This window comes from Miniopterus natalensis, chromosome 7, assembly GCF_054644295.1.
Source record: "Miniopterus natalensis isolate mMinNat1 chromosome 7, mMinNat1.hap1, whole genome shotgun sequence".
Classification (NCBI taxonomy): domain Eukaryota; kingdom Metazoa; phylum Chordata; class Mammalia; order Chiroptera; family Miniopteridae; genus Miniopterus; species Miniopterus natalensis.
Genome location: NC_142087.1, coordinates 51,959,610 through 51,980,088, shown reverse-complemented (window position 1 = coordinate 51,980,088; position 20,479 = coordinate 51,959,610). Strand labels below are relative to the sequence as shown.

The 20,479-nt window shown below is 38.3% G+C and overlaps 1 protein-coding gene across 2 annotated transcripts in view; it reads right to left on the bottom strand.

The window, feature by feature from the left end:
- Nucleotides 1-20,479, bottom strand: part of DTNA (dystrobrevin alpha) — a 224,917-nt gene that overhangs the window by 171,344 nt on the left and 33,094 nt on the right. The window lies entirely within an intron of this gene.

Below are 20,479 nucleotides of genomic sequence, written 5' to 3'. Positions count from 1 at the left end.
TGAGAGAAGTGGCCCGTTCAGTTTGCCCGCCGATCTTACGTCCAGGCGACCACTGTCCCTCAGTGTACTGCAAGGGCGCTTGGTGTACACTTCCCGTTTCCTCACGCATAATATTAAAAAGGTGCGTATTAGAGTTTCAAGATTTAATACGATTTTCTGTTGTTAAGGATGCTATGAATTTTTTTTATTGCCTCCAAGAAATATGTTCTCTCTTATCTTCCTTTAAATTATAAGAGGTTCACTTGGTCATTTTTCCTTTTACCACTTTTGCTATTGACTTGAGTACAAAAAAACCAACCAAGCAAGATCACCAAAACAGCTCTTCACCACAAGAAAATAACGATGCCAGCTTGTTTATAAGTAACACACGATATGTGGTCTCGGTGTTGGAAAAAACTGGGAGTGGTAGTGATGGAGTTGAAATGAAGAGCGTGTGCTCCGTTAAAAGGAAGTTGCTCCCTTCAACCGAGCTCTGCAGAGGCACAGGCCCCACACGGCTATATCTCCCTATTTCCTGCTCAGGGGGAAGATCCAGATTTTTGCATGAAATCTTCAAATTTATAAATGTTGCCTCAAACTGGGTAGGACAAACAAACATGTTGACAGGACTTGCAGGCTGCCAAATTTTGGATTTCGCCAAAGATATAATTTCATTTCCCTTGCATCGCATGGACCAATAAACTGCACTTGAATCATCTCTAGCATCCCTCGATGGGGACCCCAGAATAACAGAGGAGAGAGAAGCCTTCACAGCCCTCTAGTGGTTAGAAGGCACCAAAACAACTAGCTGAGCACATTCATTCTGTTTATGGAAAACTTGCATCTATGTGAAACTCACTAAAATCAGCAAAGCAGACTCTGGCTATTGCGTGTGAGATGCGAACCGCATGGTAATTTTATTGTTAGTTTGTATTAGGCTCCAGGATAATAGGTAACAAAAAATAAGGAGCAGGCACATCAGCTCAAGTAAGGGCTTGAGATTTTGAAGACAAGGGTTCTAGGCCTACCCACCAGGAAAAGAGAGGGGTCTAAAAAGTTGTGCTCTAACAGAAGGCAGGGTCAAAAGTACATGCTGTTGGCTGGAAGGTATATATTGAGTTTTATGCATATAGATGAAAGCAGTGTGAAGGATCCTCTAGCTAAAGTGGTAACTAGTAATTCTGGCTAATTTGATCCCTGCTTTAAGTATTTAATTACAGTAGCTCAGTGCTTATTAATTAATGGAGAGCATCTTATATCCTTTTGTTCAGAAGCTTAACTTGAGGAAAACATTTTTAGGGTGAGAAATTGGATAAATTTTGCAATTTTGAAAAAAATTAAATAGAATTTTGAATAGGTCAGTAATATAAAGCTAATAAAAATTCTTGAGAAAGTTAAAAAATGGCCCTCATTACAGCCCTATTTCCTTTGGACATCTGTGTTGTCTTAGGACACTGTCCCCAAGTATTCTATGCTTGTGGGTCAAGTGTCGACTTTCAAAGATGGTTCCCTCTGGAGATTCATTTCCTTGCTGTTTTGACCTCCTTCACACACTCAGATAATGTAATGCTTTTAGAAGCTTAATACTTCATTATGCTTTTGTTTTAAAAACAGTTTTTGAATTTAAAGAATGTCAGCAAAAGCAACCAAAAGAATGTGGATGTTGGTACAAGGTCAGCTTTTCCGAAGCTGCAGGCAGCGTTACTGGCATCCTGTCAAGCAGTCACCACCGGCAGCAGGGCCATTCATGGGCAGTGAGTCAGCAGCTCTGACAACGCGCAACCCATTAATGTGCAAGATAATAGGTACACATGCTTCTTCAGAAAGCACTGGAAAGACGAAACATTTTATTTTTCAGGTTAATTTAGAAGGAAATCCAGACAGGTCATTAAAGCCCAGATGTTAGTTTGTATATGTGTTCATGTGTGTGTACCTAGGTTAAAATATTTATACATACGAATTTCTTTTATAAAGAAAAACATATTCAGATTGGGGACATCCTATATTGAGTGTCAACAGGCCTTGACTTTGGGTCCAGGAGTGAAAGGCCATTTGTCCTAGTTCATTTAATTTTGTCCACTTTACCCAAGAATGAAAGTGCACTGCCAAAGATGCTAAGAAATGTTTTTCTCCTTACTACTCTTAAAAATAAAACAAATGAGCTCTGTAGCAGTGAACTGGTGTAGCTTCCTGAAATTTTCACTTCTGTTTTAGAGTTAGATGCTCTCACGAATTATTTGACTATAATGGTCAAAACTGTATTATACACACTGGGCTAAGACTTTGACTTAATAAAGATTTTGATAAAAGCAAAATCTGGACACTAATTTGGCTCTTTAAACCAACCAATGAAAAACCATAAAACCATAATTTCTAGATATGCCTGAATGTTGTTGTTTGTTTTTTTTTAATTTGGCACTGCTGCTAGATTATTCCCCTGAACTCTGAGTAGTGTTGAGAAGTTTCTAGCAGCCTTTCTCCAGAACCTTGCTGCATGCTCCATCCCTTTTAGTTTCAGCCCCTGAATCAGCTGCTTCGCCCAATTTCTTTCTTCTTAGCCAACATCCACTTTAAGGACTTTGTAGTCTTGGAGTCGAACAGATGCCAATTTGGGGTTCCACAGTTACCTAGCTCTTATCCTTAAGTTTCTCTTTCAACCATTTTAGCTTTACTGACTTAACTTATAAGAACACAGGTGGAAAACAAACAGCTGAGGAATTTTTGTTAATGGTGGCTGGGCCCTTCTGAATGATTGTCTAATGGTGCAATAAAACGATTGCAGTGTTCCTGGATCCTGCACTAGTTGGAAGAAAGGGTGAAGTTCTTCAAATCCTTCTTCATTTAGGGTCATGCGATGTCTCCCCTTCTCCCAAAGAAATAATCTAATTTTTCCTTCAAATTCAGAAATTCAGACAGGTCTCTGGGGGCACTTCTTTTGGAGACCAGCTCATCATGCTCCCTGAAAACCTCTCTGTAGTATTCTTCCTTCTCTAAATGGAAAGTGATAGATGTGAAATGTAGTGTATTTATTTAAAGTTATGCAAATATTTTAAAGAAAAATAAATAGGTTTGTATTTTAATGATTTTTCATACAAATGCTTTCTCACTAAAAAAAAAGTTGGGTGTTACATTGAGTGTTACACTATAAACATTTTCATAGGGAACAACATAGGTAAACATTTTTACCACTCTTTGGGTTGTTTTTTTAATCCTTTCATTTTGGACGATGAAAGGAAATTGTTTTATACCACATTTTGCTCTTTGACAAATTTTTGTTTTTAAGTCTAAATTCTTGACAGGCATTTCTAAGTAACACCAAAAAAAAAAAAAAAAAAAAAAAAAAAAAAGCATCTATATTTGGAAAATAGACAGGTGAAAGAAAAGAAAGAAAAGTTTAAGGAAGTTAGAACTAGCTTCCAGAATTGGCTGAACAGCAACCTTATACTATCTAATTCCAATGGTTGGGATTAAAAAGCTGCTGAGCAAGGCTATGCAAATATGGGAAAGTATTTAGATAACTGCATTACAGTACTAAACAAAACATTTCAACATCTAACTAGAATTTTACTTCCTCTTTATTTTAGATTTTATTACCAAGACATACAATAAAAAATAAGGAATTCAATTTAAGATTTTATAGGTTTCCAAGGAAACTCCTTCAGAGTCACCACACAAAGAAAGGCCACACCATTGAAGGCTGTGACATCTGTAAAATGTAGTTTGGAAACTTGACAGGATTTGGAAGACTTCAATGGGAGAGTTTTTAAAAAGCAACTTCAGATTGCTCCCTGACCTGGAAGTTGAGGAAGAAAGGGGTTAATGGTGATTGGCAGCTCATTTTAAGTCCTTTTAGCACCCCATCACTACTAACAGAGGGAGCAAAATGGCCCAATTCTCAGACATTTAAAGTAAGAAGAGGCCCCCTATTCTCTGAATGTGATTCCTAGCAGGACAATGTGCTGAAGATAAGACCCAAACTATGAAGCCTTCACTGGCTTAACCAAGATGAATCACTTAAATGAATGGCCTCCTTCACCTTTTCTAGGATTGACAGTCTGCTTAGTTCTCAGACTCTAGCAACACTAAAATTGGAAATAAAATCACGACTATGTCTAGTTAAGGAAATAAAAGGAACTTATGTTTATAAAAGTCACTTATAAACTGTGTTAAAATGTGATAACATAAGCTGTCCTGTAATAGAATTCCTCAACCCACAGAATTACTGTCAAGAACATAAAGTCTATTCATATAATTTGATTCTTTCACTTGGAGCAAGTGAAACAGTTGACAATTAAATATTACTCTGTATGTGTTGTGTCTATAAACAAACATGCATGTGTGTGTGTGTGTGTGTGCGTGTTGTGTGTGTAAAGCCTTCCTTGTTTGCTTATTTAAGAGTAGAATGTGACAGTTGATAGGTTTGAGATTTAGGTAAAATGATGACTTAATTTCTTTGTATATATGAATATTGGCTTTTTTCTCAGAGTCTGTTTACTCCATGACAAGACTATAAGGCTCCTGGAAAGAGCGACTCATTCACACTAAAAGTGAGAGCTTTATTACACTCAATTGCAACAAGTTCTTTGATTAGAAAAATATTTGGGCAATCTAACTTCCAGAAAAATTTATGTTGTTACTTATTAATAGTAAACTTAAGTACTTATAGAAAAGAGAACATAATTTAACCTGAGTAGTAACCCTTTGGAAATTTTTAGAAGTTAATACCTATAAAATTTCTCTCCATATATGTATATATATATACACATATATATACATATGTATACACACACACACACATGTGTGTGTGTGTGTATATATAAGCTTTTCTCATTTTATAATTGTTAATAAAGATGAACATAATACTTAAAAACATTTACATGCATAGCTATGCCTTTAACCACTAATGCCTCTACCAGAGAAAGTTAAGCAAGTAGGATTTAGAGCATCTTTAAGCAAGGAGACGATGTGGGTGAGGGGAGAGGAGTGGGGAAGGGGTGATTATCTGAGTTATGCTAGCATGATGTTCATTTTCCTCCTACTACAAAGTACCACCAATTGCATCAGAAAGGGGTGGAAGTGATTTCCAATAACTGACCTGAAAAGCCCATGGGTGGGTGGCTGTAAAGGGAAGATTATCTCTTGAACCCAGCAGTTTATTTGCCTGCCTACCTAGACTGGGGTTTTCTTTATCACTCAGCTGAGTAATAGAGTATCGTATGTTGCTAGCATGCTACACAGTTCTGAAGAAATTACATATATTAGTAAAATAATTCTTTAATATTATATATTCATATATATCTATAATTCTTTTGGAGTTTTACAGTCAGCTTTCTAAATATATTCATAGCAGATAATTATCCCACATGGAAACTAAATTCCAAAATCTTCTAAATTTTGGATTTGGAATATGAAGTTTGTTTTCAGAATGTGCTCAAGAGATTAACTTTTACAACTAGGCTTTGCTCCAGCTCATATTAAATTTACCTCATGTACTCTGAGTATATGATCCTGCAAGATACAGGATACAGTATAGTGACCAGAGCATGGAATTGCAGCTGTTATTTTTTTTCATCTTTAATACCTCTTCATCTTTAATATAGGATATAATAGTGCTTACCAAGAGTAATCTGGGGGCCTGATTTAGATAATGAATGTGTAGTATATAGCTCATAGCTATCCCTCAATAACTGGTAACTGCCCTAGGGTTATTAACCAGAGAGGGTAAGGAGTGTGAAGAAGCTAAACAGAAATGGGTGTGGGACATTCCCAAAGAGTCATTTCTTAAGTGAAAATCTCCTCCCTGTCAATCGGCAACAGCTCTATGGTGCCAGCTGTTTGAGAGTGTCACTAATCCAGCTGGAGCCCTGTGGTCCAGTCACAGGAGAGGATACGGACCACAGTGACCAGGTGAAGGACCGAGGCCACCCAAACTTGGTAAGCTAGCACCCTACCCAAGGCCTCCTCTCGGAAGAACGGTCTGAATGCTGACTTAGCGGATTATCTGAAATGGTCCGAGAGAGCTGCTCAGGAAAGTCCTCACTCTGTTTGCAGTTTCCAATAAAGCTCGGATGGCATTAGTAAGCACGAGAGGTGTGAGCAGGAGGCCTTGGGCACTGTGTCGTCTGAAGACATATTGTGGGTCTTCAGTTCACCCAAGTCTGATATTTCATTATGGGTTCTAAAGCAGAATTTAAAAGTTCCTTCAGGTGAAGTGTTTTTCCCTGTCCCTTTCTTCAAACAGGCATTAATACACTGAAAGGAATCAGGCCTTGACTACAGCATCCACTGTGGAGACAATGAGGACTCCAGTGTTCACTGTGAATCACAGAACCTGCCAGGAGGATGGCTGGTGTGCCGAGGAAATGCAGGAGAGATCACTAATAGTGCTGGCTGTAAGCCCATGCAGAGAGTTGTAAAACTGAAACGCTAAAGAAGACACAATTTTATTTTGAGCCATCAACAGGTAGATGTTTACTCTGTTTTTCTTCTTTTCTGATTTACCATGATTATAAGAACATACAAAAAGCCTGAGTAAATGCATGGTTTAGAGATGATAGTATAGGTGATCAGTTTTAAGTGCTTTAGATGTGTAATTCTTAATAACATCTGCAGGGTTTTTATTGTAAATCTTGGAATCCTGTAGGAAATAGTGATATTTTAGAGAAATTGTACTAGATTCCAATTTAATGACTTTGAAACAAATAATTTAATTGCTCTGCTTGGCAATGTGGGTCATAAGGAAATACCAAAATAAGGTTATCATTATCCATTTTCAGAAAATGTATTCATTCATTCATACATCTGTTATGAACATTGCAGCTCCTAGATTAATGCAAGGTTATGAGCCCTGGAATATACAATGACGAATTGCACCTGAACTCTGTCCCTTATAACAGAGATCTTGTAGGGGTGTCAGACGCATGAAGTAATTAGCTATGATGCCATATCTAAAGTGGCGAGAACCAGGGGAGAGACACATTTAGGATATTAGGATTTCAGCAGAGGAAGAAAAGTGGAGGAGATTATTCCAGTTGGGGCATCTGCAGACCTTCACAGAAGAAATGTCATTTAAAAGTAGCATGGCTCCTCTACATGTTAGTGCTTCATAAATATTTATAGAGTGAATGAATGGGTGAAAAGACATGGGAGGAATGAAGGCTCACAATGCCTGGCACACACCAGTTATTTGACAAATGCTTCCTGAATGGAACTGCAGAGTTTGAGGAAGGACTATCCAATGAAGGAAATAAGCAAACACATGAACATGTAGGAACAGTGGGCAGGGTTACATAGGGAAATAATAGGAAAGAGCTCAAAATGGGGGATGGGGCCAAGTCATGTGGAATCTAGGTAAGGATGCTGGATGGGATCTGATGAGTGAAGAGAGGCCACTGGCTGTTTCATGGCTCCTGCAGGATCAAGTTCAAGCTCTTTGACACAAATCCCAAGGCTTTCTGAGATCTGATGCCTACCCACTGCTCCAGCCTTCTCTGTCTGCTATTCCTCTCTCCATTTATGCTGGATTTTATCCAGTTCCTCAATAAAAAGCATTCTTCTCACATCTCCAATTATTATACATACTTTTCCTTCTGGTAATCTTTTCACTTTTGCCCTTCTCCCGCCCCCTCTGTCTGGCTAACTCCTACTTACCTCCAGGTCTCGGCTTTAACATCACTTCTTCCAGGAGCCCTCCTTGCCTCCTATACTAGGTTAGCTCCCCCTTCCATGTTCTTCCATTGATTTTGCACTTCTCACAGCTCCTTATTGAAATGACCTATCTCTTATTAGTCCTCCCTGTTTAGGGTAGGCTCTTTGAATGGGGAGGCCTGGCCTATCCGGTAGCTGTATCCCCAGTACCTAACTCCATTCCTAGAATACTTGTTACATGAATTTGTTGAATGAATGAAACAGACAAGATGGGTATTAGGAATGCTGATCTGATTGGAGCATATCCCATATTACTGAATGAAAGGGACCTAGACTTAAAAACTGAAAGTGACTGGCAATGGTGTATGTTCATTAAAATGTTATAAAATGTTAAATAGTACCAATTGTTAACATGTATTGAGTGTCCATTCTGCCAAACGCTGTGCTACTTACTTTTCAAGCATTATCTCATTTAATCCTCATAGTTACCTTATGAGGGAGGTATTGCTAATAAGTGAAACCATAAATACAATTATGCATAAATAAAGGCTGGTTATCATATAAAAACATTGTGCCTATACTTAAATATCACTTGTAGTTCTGGCTACCACAGCTCACAAGATATATATGATGTACTTAAAGGGAATAGGGAGGTAGCCATATAAAGATCTCACTCATGTGTGGAATCTAACGAACAAAATAAACTGATGAACAGGATAGAGCCAGAGACATAGAAGCATGGAACAGACTGGGGATCTCAGAGGGAAGGAAGGGTGGGGGGAGATTAATCAAAGAACATATATGCATAAATGCATAACCCGTGGACACAGACAATAGTGTGGGGGAAGGCCTGGGGGTGGGGTGGATGCAGGGTGGCGGGGATCAATGGGGGGGGAAGGGGACATCTGTAATACTTTCAACAATAAAGATAAATAAAAAAAGACATACTTTAAAAATATGGAGTATTAAAAAGATTTGACATCTATAAAGCTTTGAATGATCTGGAAAAGCTGACAACAGACTTATCCACTAAAACTTCAAAGAGGTAAGTTTAAGATCGGTAAAAGATTATACTACCAAATATTACTAAGAGTGGATTGAAAATAGAAAATAATTTTTAAACATTCAAATGACTCATGAGTCCTAGAGCCATAATAAAGTACTAATGGACATTAGGATTTAGAGGTAGCTTCTTAATCTAAGTAAGAAAAATGACTACATTCTTTCATAACATATCTCCTGGTGCCAGTGTAATAAAAAACAACATATTTTTAACAGGATCCGGAGTCTGATTCAATGCACTATTTTTGTGTTCTTTACTGACATTAGAACAGATATTCATAAATATTCAATTGTAGCCACTTCTTCATATAGGCCTACCATAGTGCCTGTCTCTGAGCTCAAAAATGTTTCTTGAATACTGAGAGAGTGACTAGGGGTGCCACAGGTGAAGAACCTGAATTTTCATTCTATCTTGAAGCAAAGACACTGGGTCCAAATCCAAAAGATGATTAAGAGTATCTAAAAAGGAAGGGATCTAATTACCACCGTTACTATAAAAAGACTGTCTCAAGGGGAGAATAGGAGCAAAGCAGGTGTGTACAAGTAGGGAAAACAACGCGTGTGCACTCATGTGCGTACACACACACACACACACACACACACACACACACACACACCCCTTTCAGTTTTCTGTTGATTCCTATAACTGGAACTTCACCCTTGAAGGAGAATGAAGAGTTCATCTGACACACAGTTTTTCTGCTTAGGATTCATTGTTAGTGTTTTGGCAGTAAATCCAGATTCTTATAAGGTCAACTTTTTCTCTTTTAAACACTTCGCTTTTAGGACCTGAGGATTTTCATTTTCTGTGCCAGATGCCAGAAAGCCAAGAGATCTGCTTGGCTGATCTGGGCAATGGGGAGATCTTAAAAAAAAAAAAAAAAAAAGTAAGATTCCTTTGACTCTCATTCTCATGTGTGTTTGACTTTACCTAAAATTTTGAGCTCTGAGTTTTTTGGGTTTTTTTTTTGTAGGGTAAGAAGTGCTAGTTTTAAGGTAAGTGAAGTATGCAAATACCTGCCTGGAATTATAAGTAACACCTTGGGATGTGAAAGCAAGCTTTAGGCCATTTTTATGTTCTATCCTACTTCCAGATACAAACTATTGTCAGAACAACAAAGTGAATTTACAAGGTTCTCCCAATTTTGAAGGGAGGTCACTACATGACATGAGAGAGCAGGGGGAGACAAGAATAAATAACTTCAAAGATTTTGGGGAAAAATGTTTTAAACAGAATGGGGCATACATCAAAGAGAAAGTGAGGAAAATCCCAATGCACGTGAAATGTAAGAACAAGGTTATAAACATCAACATGCTTGGCAAAAGCAATCAAATATTTCTTTGTAAAAATCATGGTCCCTCCAGTTTTATTCTCCATAGACCAATAGAACATCAAAGAATCCACTAACCTGTAGCTGAAAAATAGTACATTTTGGGCTAAAATTATTCCAATAAACTATTAAGAACTGAAACATTTAACACATGTTAATGTAATTGCCCAAAGGGTTCCAAAAATGAGGCTCTATCTTTAGAATGAGAAAGGGAATCTATTCAAGTATTTCACTGGTTGTGGGTATAATGTGCCTGCAGGAAACCTGCCGGGCTTCACAGCAGTGGGTATAGCCATTTTTGCAGACAAATCAATTCCTAAGACTATAATATTCCTTTGCCCATATTATCTTAATGCTGATTGATAAACACTAAAAAAGCCCTTCTTATGCCTCTGGGAAATCACTATGATGTCCCTTTTCAAGATCATAAATACAGACAGAGATCAATTTGCAAGCCAAGTACAAATGGGAAAGGCTCAGAAGAGCAGAATGGAATTCAGGAGCATCAGATTTCCAGCCTTCTGTACAGAGTGTTCTTATCTCCAAAGGAACTCTAATAAAGGCCTGGACCACTATAACTAACTCTGAAGTAGTAGAACATTGGTTTCAAGGATAAATTTCTAACATTATTACATTATCTGGATTACTTCCTAAAACATTAAATTGAAAAATTAAAGAGAACCAACAGTAGTACCACATTAAAAAGATATTAAAGATGATCCAAAATTTACTTAAAAAAATTTTTATGGGTAAAATATATGAATGCTAAAGATACAGATATTTATACATACACAGTTTTCCTAATTAATTTCTTGAAGACAGGCAGAAATATAGCATAATATGGCACGAGTTTTGAAGAACCCCAAGAATCTAGCCCAAATTTAAATGCCTGTTATTTGACTGACCTTTGAGCAAATCTTTGGAGTTGGGACAAAATTTTTAAAAGAGTCTGAAGGAAATAACATTAAATGTCTTGAAAGGTCTACTTTTAGTGGTAGCACAGTCATTGTAGTGACTTTTCAAAAAGAATAGCAATGCAGTATAGAACCAGAGGAGTTTATTGCTACATAATATGTCCATCTAGTCCAATTTCTGCTTACCTATGACGTGTACGTCACATCCCTCCATCTGCTCTGCCTCCACCCTGTTCTGAAGCACTGCTCTGGTTTGGTCCTCTTATTTGGATGATTTGCCACAGCTTTTTAACTAGTCCCTCTGCTCCTCTTCTTACCCCACTTCAACCCATTCTTCACAGAAAACTGGAATGATCTTTTAAAATAAAAATGTGATCATATCACCCCCTTTCCTTCTTTATACTTTTCACTGGCTTTCCATCCTGTCTACAGGAAAAACCAAAAGGCTGAATCCTTGCCTGGTACAGCCTCGCCTACTTCCACCATTTCTGCCCAGCCCCTCTGGGTTCCTGTCACACTGGCCTCCTTTCAGCTCCTAAAATGTATCAGTCTCTTCTCACCTCAGATCCTTTGAACCTTGTATTTCCTCTGCCTCCTAAATCTGTCCCCCACCCAACTCTTCTCTTTGCTAACTCTTATTCATCCTTCAGGTTTCAATGTCAATATTATTTCTTCAGAATGAACCACTCAAATGAATTTAGATTCCCCTATTGCTTTCTTTCATAGCACCTGCTCTTTTCCATCATATATTTTCTTTCATCCATCCATCCATCCATCCATCCATCCATCCATCCATCCATCCATCCATCCATCCATCTTTTGGCATGCATTTCTTCAACAGTTACTGTTACACCACTACTATTCCAAGCACTGTTTTAGGCGCAAGAGAGGCATGGTCCATACTCTCATGGGGCCTACATTAATTTGTAACTATACATTTATTTGTGTTTATTTGGTGTCTTTTATTTTAGACTGTGAGCTCTAAAAGATCAAGTAGTACAAAAGTTAAAGAGGCTAAAACCTGTAAAATTTTCCACAATTCCTTAGTGGCTAGCCCCAGAAGCCAGTGCCTAGTAACTTAGTGCTTTCCCTCATTTTTTAGGAACATATGAAACAGTAGATATGGCAAAGACCACTAGCTTTCCCCTCTTCCTGGGAACACAGCTATACTACATTTCCCAGATTTCCTTGCAGTTAAGTCATGTAGTTATGTTCTAGTCAATGAGGTATGGATAAAAGTGATATGAGCCACTTTCAGGCTTGCCCCTATAAAGCTCATCTACACATTCCCCCCCTTACTGTTGGCTGGGAACAGAGCACTCTGTAGTCTAGGAGGAAAGCAGTGTCATAAGATGAAATGGGCCTGGTTCTCTGAATCACCACATGGAAGAAAGCTACCTATTTACCAAGAATGCCTACCTGACACTGGTACATGAAAGAGAAATTTTGGGTTTTATTTGTTTTATTTGTAATAACAGCAAGTATTGTTACCTAACTAATTTGTGACATGTGGCTTTTCTACAAACATTGGCATTTAGGGATATTAGCCCAAATGGCCACTGTACATTATTCCCATTTTGAATCCTGGAGTATTCCCTAAAGAAGGCCATTGGATAATTCCCCTTGTATTTACATTCAGTCAAATGAAGGTCAGAGGTCAACCTTAATTCCACTAAGAATTCTGTGACTCTCTTGAGCATAAAAATTATCAAAGTTAAATTGAGGCCTATAAAGAACAATAAATAATTTAAATATGTGGCCTATGCTTCAAAAGAAATTTTAGCATGAACTTTGGTACTTCTGATATATTGCTTCTAACATAAAAGTAATCCAAAATAACTATTTTATCCCACAAATTGACTTGTGGTGAATCAAATAGTTAAAAGGTAAAACTGGTGATTATTATTCAGTAAATTAATGTGCAGTTGACCCCTGCACAATATTGAACTGCATGGGCCCACTTATACACGGATTACACAGATTTTTTTTCAATAGGTATATAGCTGTCACTTCGTATCCCTGGTTATATATCCACAAATTCAACTAACCACGGTTGAGAATCTGTGAATATGGAGGGCCTAATGTTTCAACACCATTTTATATGAGAGGCTTGAGCATCCGTCGGTTTTGGTATACACAGGCTTGAGCCCTGCCCCCGCTGGGGGCATGAGGGAGGCAACCGATCGAGTGTCTCTCTCACATCGGTATTTCTCTCGCTCTCTCTCTCTCTCCCTGCCACTTCCACTCTCTCTGAAAAGCAACGGAAAAAGCGTCATCAGATGAGGATTAAAATAAATAAATAAAATAAGTAAATAAATAATATTTAAAAAATGGATACATCCTATGCAGTTAAAAACATAAACAGGAAGGTTTGGGATGTCTGGAATGTATGTCTTCACCTGTTTCTTGACACCTGGATTAAATTAAGGGAATAGGTGATGGACATGTTCCTAGAGGATATATTAATACATGGGACCCGATATTTCACAAAATAGTTACAAGACTAAGAAATAAGTTAAAGAGTAGGAAATGATGTTAGCTAGCTTCTAGAGTCAACATAGCCCAGGAAGCATGCCAATTATTTGCTTTCCCCCCCCTTCCAGCCTTCCAGAAAAGACACCTGAAAACTCAAAGGACTCTCCATTTGCTCCAATAACACTTACTGCGTGTGTTTTGCTCAAAGGCCTGGTCTAGGAATCTCTCTCCATTGCTGGTGTTGATGCAGCCCCTCCATGCACCATCTCTGGTGTATGAACACACTATAATTTAATCCCTTCTGGAGGTCTAGTCTTTCCCTACATACAGAGACACATATTTGTAGATTATTCTATGAACAGTAATATCCAGAATGGAGAGGGCCTGCTGTATTCTAAAGTCAATACCCCTTTAACTAGGCCTAAAGCAATTTTCCTCTTCCTTCATTCAACAATAATTCTCAATTACCTGCCCACACTACAGCCTTTTCATGAATAGGCTCAAAAAAATCATATGCAAATCTTATTGAGGAAAGAGCACTACCCTAGAGGGTCTATCCAGGGTTTATTATAAGTGCATAATATTGAGGATAATAAACACCTCTAAAATTACACCAGTCATCTAATTAAGTCCTTCATGTAATATAAAAATCTCCAAAGGTCTTCTGAAATGAGAATCTACAGGCTAGAGCCTGGCATTATGATAATCTGTTTCTAAGATGACAACTCCTACATTATGTCAAAAAGCTATGTAATAAATAAGCTTGACAAACTTAGGAAAAGATTGAATTTGCTTCCAGTGTGAAGGTGATCATAATTAATGTATCCAATTCATAATCTCATAAATGTGCACTAAAAACTCCTAAAGGGCAACAATTAAAAGAATGAATTTACCATTTGAAAATAAATTCAACTATTTAGTGTATATTAAAATGTTCTCAAGTACAAGGAATATTAGAAGGAGTGTGACGAGCTGTTTAGAATCTTACGTCTTTTTATATTCACAGTAATAAAGGATTCATTGTGCAAAGGCCTACAGATTCTGGCAAGCTACAGCGACACTAGGAAGCACTAATGCCAGATACATTTTATATCCATATTAGGCTGAAGAAAAAAGACTGGTTGAAGTGAACTGCAAATTATGGTTATCTTTTACTTAACATTTTTACAAAACATCAGTGATGTTCTCTTCAGATTACAATGTGAGGTGCCAAATTGTGTATTTCTAAAATATTCTGGATGATTGCAAGTACACAAATCAACAGTCGCTAAACCATCTAAAGCGAAAATAAACTTAGTTAGAGATGTTTAAGCGGCTCCAAATCCTGGGAGAGCCTTTTAGTTTCCCACTAAGATTTAGGATACATTTCAAAGCCTGTCATTCCAGGAAGTCTTTTGAAATGACAACCATATTTATTCTGGAATCTTTAAAAAGTTATTTTACTAGCTGCCATGTAACTGTTTCTCTATATAACTCAACTAATGAGTACAAAGATTATAAATACTCATAAATAATGAACATTCAAAAAATATCCTCTTGATAATAGTACAGTCACCTCCTACCTGTCCCACGAATCATTGAGCTCTGTGACTAGTTGGACCCTCTACCGCCTTTCTTTCCCTGTAGTTCACTGTATATATGTTTCCACTGCTTATTAAGAATTCCACTAGAGGGTGAACAGGACAATGAGTAGATAGAAATGGACAAGGATCTGTTGAGGGAGGACTGAAACTACTCACTCAAGTGAGGTTTGGCTTCTTTTGAGATTTCAAATATTTGTGTTATTTCTATTTTTTGTTATCCCCCCATTATCACATTGGGACATGACAAGAGTGATAGATAATTTAGAGAAAATCTAACATACAGTTGAAGAAAGATGGATTCTTTGATGAGTTCTGGAAATTTAGATTTGGGTTACAGGAATTTTTAATTTTTATAGATGTATAAAGAAAATGCTTAATGATATATAGGGATTTACAAACCATGTAATTAAGGTGTATACAATCTGATTGCTGTGAACTGTGTAATAATAATAATTTCAATAAGATTTCATATTGGCAACTAATCCTAAAATGTAGAGTAAGAAACATAATCCTAGTTTTTTAAAATGACAGCTTGCATCACTTACTCTAAAATATGTTTAAGGGTAAAACTGGGGTAATGGTCAGATACTTCTTGCCAAAAGCCTACGCAGTGAAACGGTGGATCTCACCAAGGTGAGACTGATGCCAACATTTCTGGTCTGCCCAGTGAATATATCCTCAAAACTTCTTTGGAGAATAATAAGAATAAGCAGATGTCATTAAAGCAATAAAACATGTAGAAATGAAGGTAAATCAGAACTGAGCTAATGATAGATTTTTAGTCATACTGTATTTAAACTCAGGAGCTGGGGCTAAGCAACTGTCATTGAAGAGTGATTCTTGTATATTTCTGTCACAAAATAAGAACATGCTAATGTAAGCCACATACTTTTTAATGAGTGCTAACTTTGAAAATCATGCATTCTTCTAATATTGATATTTCAAAATATCTGCAGCACATGTCTTACCAACCACGATGAGAAACCATGGATTCTGATTGTAGTTGAAAGCACCAGTGGTAAACACTGAAGAGGCCCAGAGGGGCTAAACACCATGACACATCTTGCCACTCCGCTTTTAACTTACATATTCATCCTACCCACTAAAGGCTGGCAATGTCCCCAAGTTAAAAGAATGTTACCAGAAACAGTCACCAAATTCCCTTTTTTCCCTCTAGTCACAGGCTCTAAAGTTTATATCCAGAGATTTTGTAACAGCTTGTTGCTGAATTATGGCATGCTAGTTATTGGCCTGGATTCCAGGTTTGTGTTCAATAAGCTTGGGACAGGGCAGCACTGCTGTGACATTTCTGGGAGGGTTTAAAGCAAAGGGACTTAGCATTGGAGCCAAGGCAACATGATTCCCCAGGAAGGCCAGCCTGGAGGACAGTGGAATGTGCAAGCTATTTTCCTGTCAGGAGACCGAGCTCCCTCTACTAAGGTGGTAGGATTGTGTACTTGAATGGCATTCAAGAGTTTTAAATAGTGAAAAAAGGTGCTCATTCTCAAGTCGGTAGACATTCTCAGAGCCACAGGAATACCAATGGAACATGGTCATTGCCTAGAGACACCAAGCTTCTATTTGGGCAGTACTGAGGGTCGGGACTCCAGTGCAGCTTCAAGTGCCTTTATTCTGGTCCTGGAGCCACTTTTGATTTTGCTCTAGGATGCTCCAGAGGATTCCTAGAATGCCTCAGTGCCCCCCCCCCCCCCCCCAAAGACTCTCTTTTGCTGTGAAAAGGATGTGGTAAGACTTTCATGAGAAAGTTTCTGCCTGTTGCAATATTACCTCATGTCTAGTGGGTAATCAATACATTTTCACTGAAAGGCAGCTATAAGTAATAAAGTAATAAAATGAGAGTTTATAATAATGGTGCAAGGAACAATATTAATGCCTATTTGGTGGGTTATGGTTTGCCAGGACTTTGCTCTATGTGACTATTTTTTCAGGGATGACTATTTAAAACTAAGCATACCTGAAACTAATATAATCCATTCAACTTAATTTTCTGGTACACAATGCTTTTTGCCTTTGCTTTCTGCCTCTTCTCTCCACTTTTCTAGTCCAAGCTGCAGTCTCTTATAGAGACTTACTTACATTAAAATAAAATACAGAACCAAACAGAAAGCTCCCCAGCTCTGTTCATACCTGAAACACAATACTTGGTTTTCTGGGCCACACGTTTCAAAGCATATCTGATGGGAAGGGAGTGGTGGTGGGCTGAGTCAATGGGCTTTGGGAATTCCTCCAGAAAAGAATCTCATGCTATTAGAGAATATATTGATTACATGAATTTTTAGTAATGTTCCACCCGGAGAAGACAAGACTAAAGAGAAATATTGCTGTTGTCAAATACTTAAAGGAATGTCATGTGGAAGGGAGCCTGGGACTGTTTAACCTGGTTCCGGGGGAAGAAAAAGGCAGAGGGTGGAAGAGTCTGTGCATAATAAACTGAAGAACTCATTTGGAGTGGCTCTGAAACATCCTGGGCTGCCCTGGTCAGTGGTGAGTTCCCAGAACTGGAAAAAAGTAATTTTCCAGAATTTAATTATAGTAATCATATGCTTTGCTCATAACAGGGTATACACATTATTCAACAAATGTTAATTATCACATAATTAATAATTATACTTGTTTTTAGACATAGCATTTGAAAAATGACTAATAGCTTCCTGTAGATCTCTGAGATTCTATGATCTGATCATGATCATTGGCTTAGGTTTGCATATCATCTACTCTGGGTTCTAGAAATCTTCTAGAAGGTTTTTATTTTAATATTTATTTATGCTAGTAGCAAAATTTATTATATATTATCACATCAATTATTTGATTATTAATGAAGTCTTTATTATTAGCCTAGAATACGTAAATTGACAATGTCTAATAGAGTTTCAAATGCCTTCCTTAAAAAACAAACACAAACCACAAACAAAACACACACACTAAATACCAAAATGGTCCGTATGCAATTAAAAACAGCTAGAAGTCCATAGGGAAACAACAAACCTTTGTTTGAAGAGCGATTTTAAAAATTTTATTGTGAGAATAGACAATAGTTGTGGGGTAGGATAGGTAAAGGCTGGAAGGAAGGCTTGGCTGGATTTATACAGATGAAGCAAACAATCAGGCTAGGCTTTGGTGCAAATAACAGGAGATATGGCAGCAGTCAGACAAAGAAAGAACTGTGCCAAAGAATCTGGCAATAAGCAAGAGGTCTAGAAAGATTGGTAGGGGTATCAAGGGTTATCTTTCCTCCCTTGGTTCAGTCATAAATTCCAATGCAGACTGCAGTCAAGAAATCAAGACAAGGCTGAAACAGGGAAGGGCAGCAGTGAAAGAATCAGGGAAGATCATCAAGAGCAAAGATGTGTCTGTCGTTAGAGACCAAGGCTAAGATCATTCACAGCCTCATATTCTCAATGACTATGTACACATGCAAAAGTTGGACAGTGAAGAAGACTGATAGGAAAAATACTTGTTCATCTGAAATACGGTGCTGCAGGAGAGCTCTACTGATATCCAGGACCACCCAAAAGATGAACAAGTGGGTCCTAGAGCAAATTTAACCAGAAACACAGTTGGAGGCAAAGTGATAAAACTGATGATATCCTACTCTGGGCACATCATGAGGAGGCACGGTTTTTTGTCTGTTTGTTTTTTTAAAATCCTTCAGAGAGAGGAAGGGAGAGAGAGAGATATAAACATCAATGATGAGAGTCATTGATCGGCCGCCTCCTGCACGCCCCTGACTGGCGACCAAGCCCGCAACCCGGGCGTGTGCCCTGACCGGAATGAACTGCGATCTCCTGGACCCTAGGCTGATGCTCAACCACTGGACCACGCCCGGCAGGGCAAGGCAGGGTGTTTTTGAAAAGACAGTAAAGCTGGGAAAAATAGAAGGCAGCAGGAAAAGAGGAAGGCCAAAAAGGAAGGGGACTGACTCTCCATAAGAAGCCATAGATACAAGTCTACAGGCGATGAGCAGGGCTGTTGAGGACAGAACATTGTGGACGTCACTCATCCAGAAGGTAGCCAGGAGTTGGAGCCAACTCAATAGCACATAACACTAACACACACACACACACACACACGTACCTAGCACTGACCTGGATTCTAGTAGCATTTGATAAATGGTTATAGGATGAATGAGCAAATAAATAAATGAACAAATGTCTGCAACTTGGCAGTGGGAGTCCTTGTCATGGGTATTGGGTCTTCTGGAAGCCACAGTCCCCCAGAACAGAGATAGAGGGTGGGAAATACGACAGGAACCAGTTACTGGACTTGGGGCACCAACACTGAATAAAACCAGGACAATTGCCTAATTATGAAGGAGAGAGAATTATAAATCTCAAGAAACTTGGGTAGGGAGCTGTCACTGTAGGGTGAGGTAGTAAAATGGCCCGCAATACAAAATAGTGTTGATAATATAAAAATATAAAAAGGATTAGTATCTCTGTCCCCCAACTGCAGTTAATAACTATTTCTGACAGAGTTGGAAACTTAGACAAGCAGAAATTTACATCAAAGGCTTTTATTGGGACCTTTACAATATGATCTGTACCTTAAAAGATAGTTTATTTTCATTGGGCTGTGTGGAAAACAATCTCAACTATTATCCTAATTTACCTCTCAGTAAATCTCCGGGGCATGTGTTCAAATGAAAACAGGAGAGAAATTTAACATATCCCATATCTGCAGTTGTTTGGCCCCAAGAGAATTAGTGTGGTTTAGAAAGCTGGGAGACTGGAGCTGGCGCCATCACGCTATCTGCCAGCCCATCTGCAGGCCTTGAAGTCTGCTCTTCATCTCCAAGCAGACAGAAATGCTGAGCCTACGTGGGAGCAGAGTGAGAAAAAGCTCTTGAACACCTCCACCAACTCTAACTTCAATTTAACTTCTATTTCTTTCTTTCTGAGAGCTGGAGTAGGTCAAGGAGAGTCATGTTTATAGCTTGAGCATGAATCATTTCAATCCAAGAAGGCTCACAAAGGTCTTTGTTGGAATGAGTTCTTGCATTACTATGCCATTACCAATCAGAGGGAGTATTGTTTTAGCAGTGTTTTGGGATGTGAGAAAGCTTGAAGGTGAGGTCCCTTACTTAAATAGGCCCTTCCTCCATTATGCTCTATCACTTTACTTTGATATTACCTGAAATCATATTATCTGTTTTTCTCCCCTCTCTCCCCCTTTTTTGCCCAATCATATGTAAGCTCCATGAAAGCAAGATGAGGCCAGTGGGTCTCACCCAGGGTGATGTTGCTGTCCCTCTCCAGGGGACATTTGGCAATGTCTGGAGACATTTTTGGTTGTCACAACTGGGGTGAGGGATGCTACTGGCATCTTGTAGGTAGATGACAGTGATGATGCTAAGCATCCTACAATATACAGGACATCCCCCACAAAAAAAGAAGTATTTGTCAAAATATCCATGTGCCCAGGTTGAGAATCTCTAGTCTAGCATCTCCAGTTCCTAGCACAATGCCTA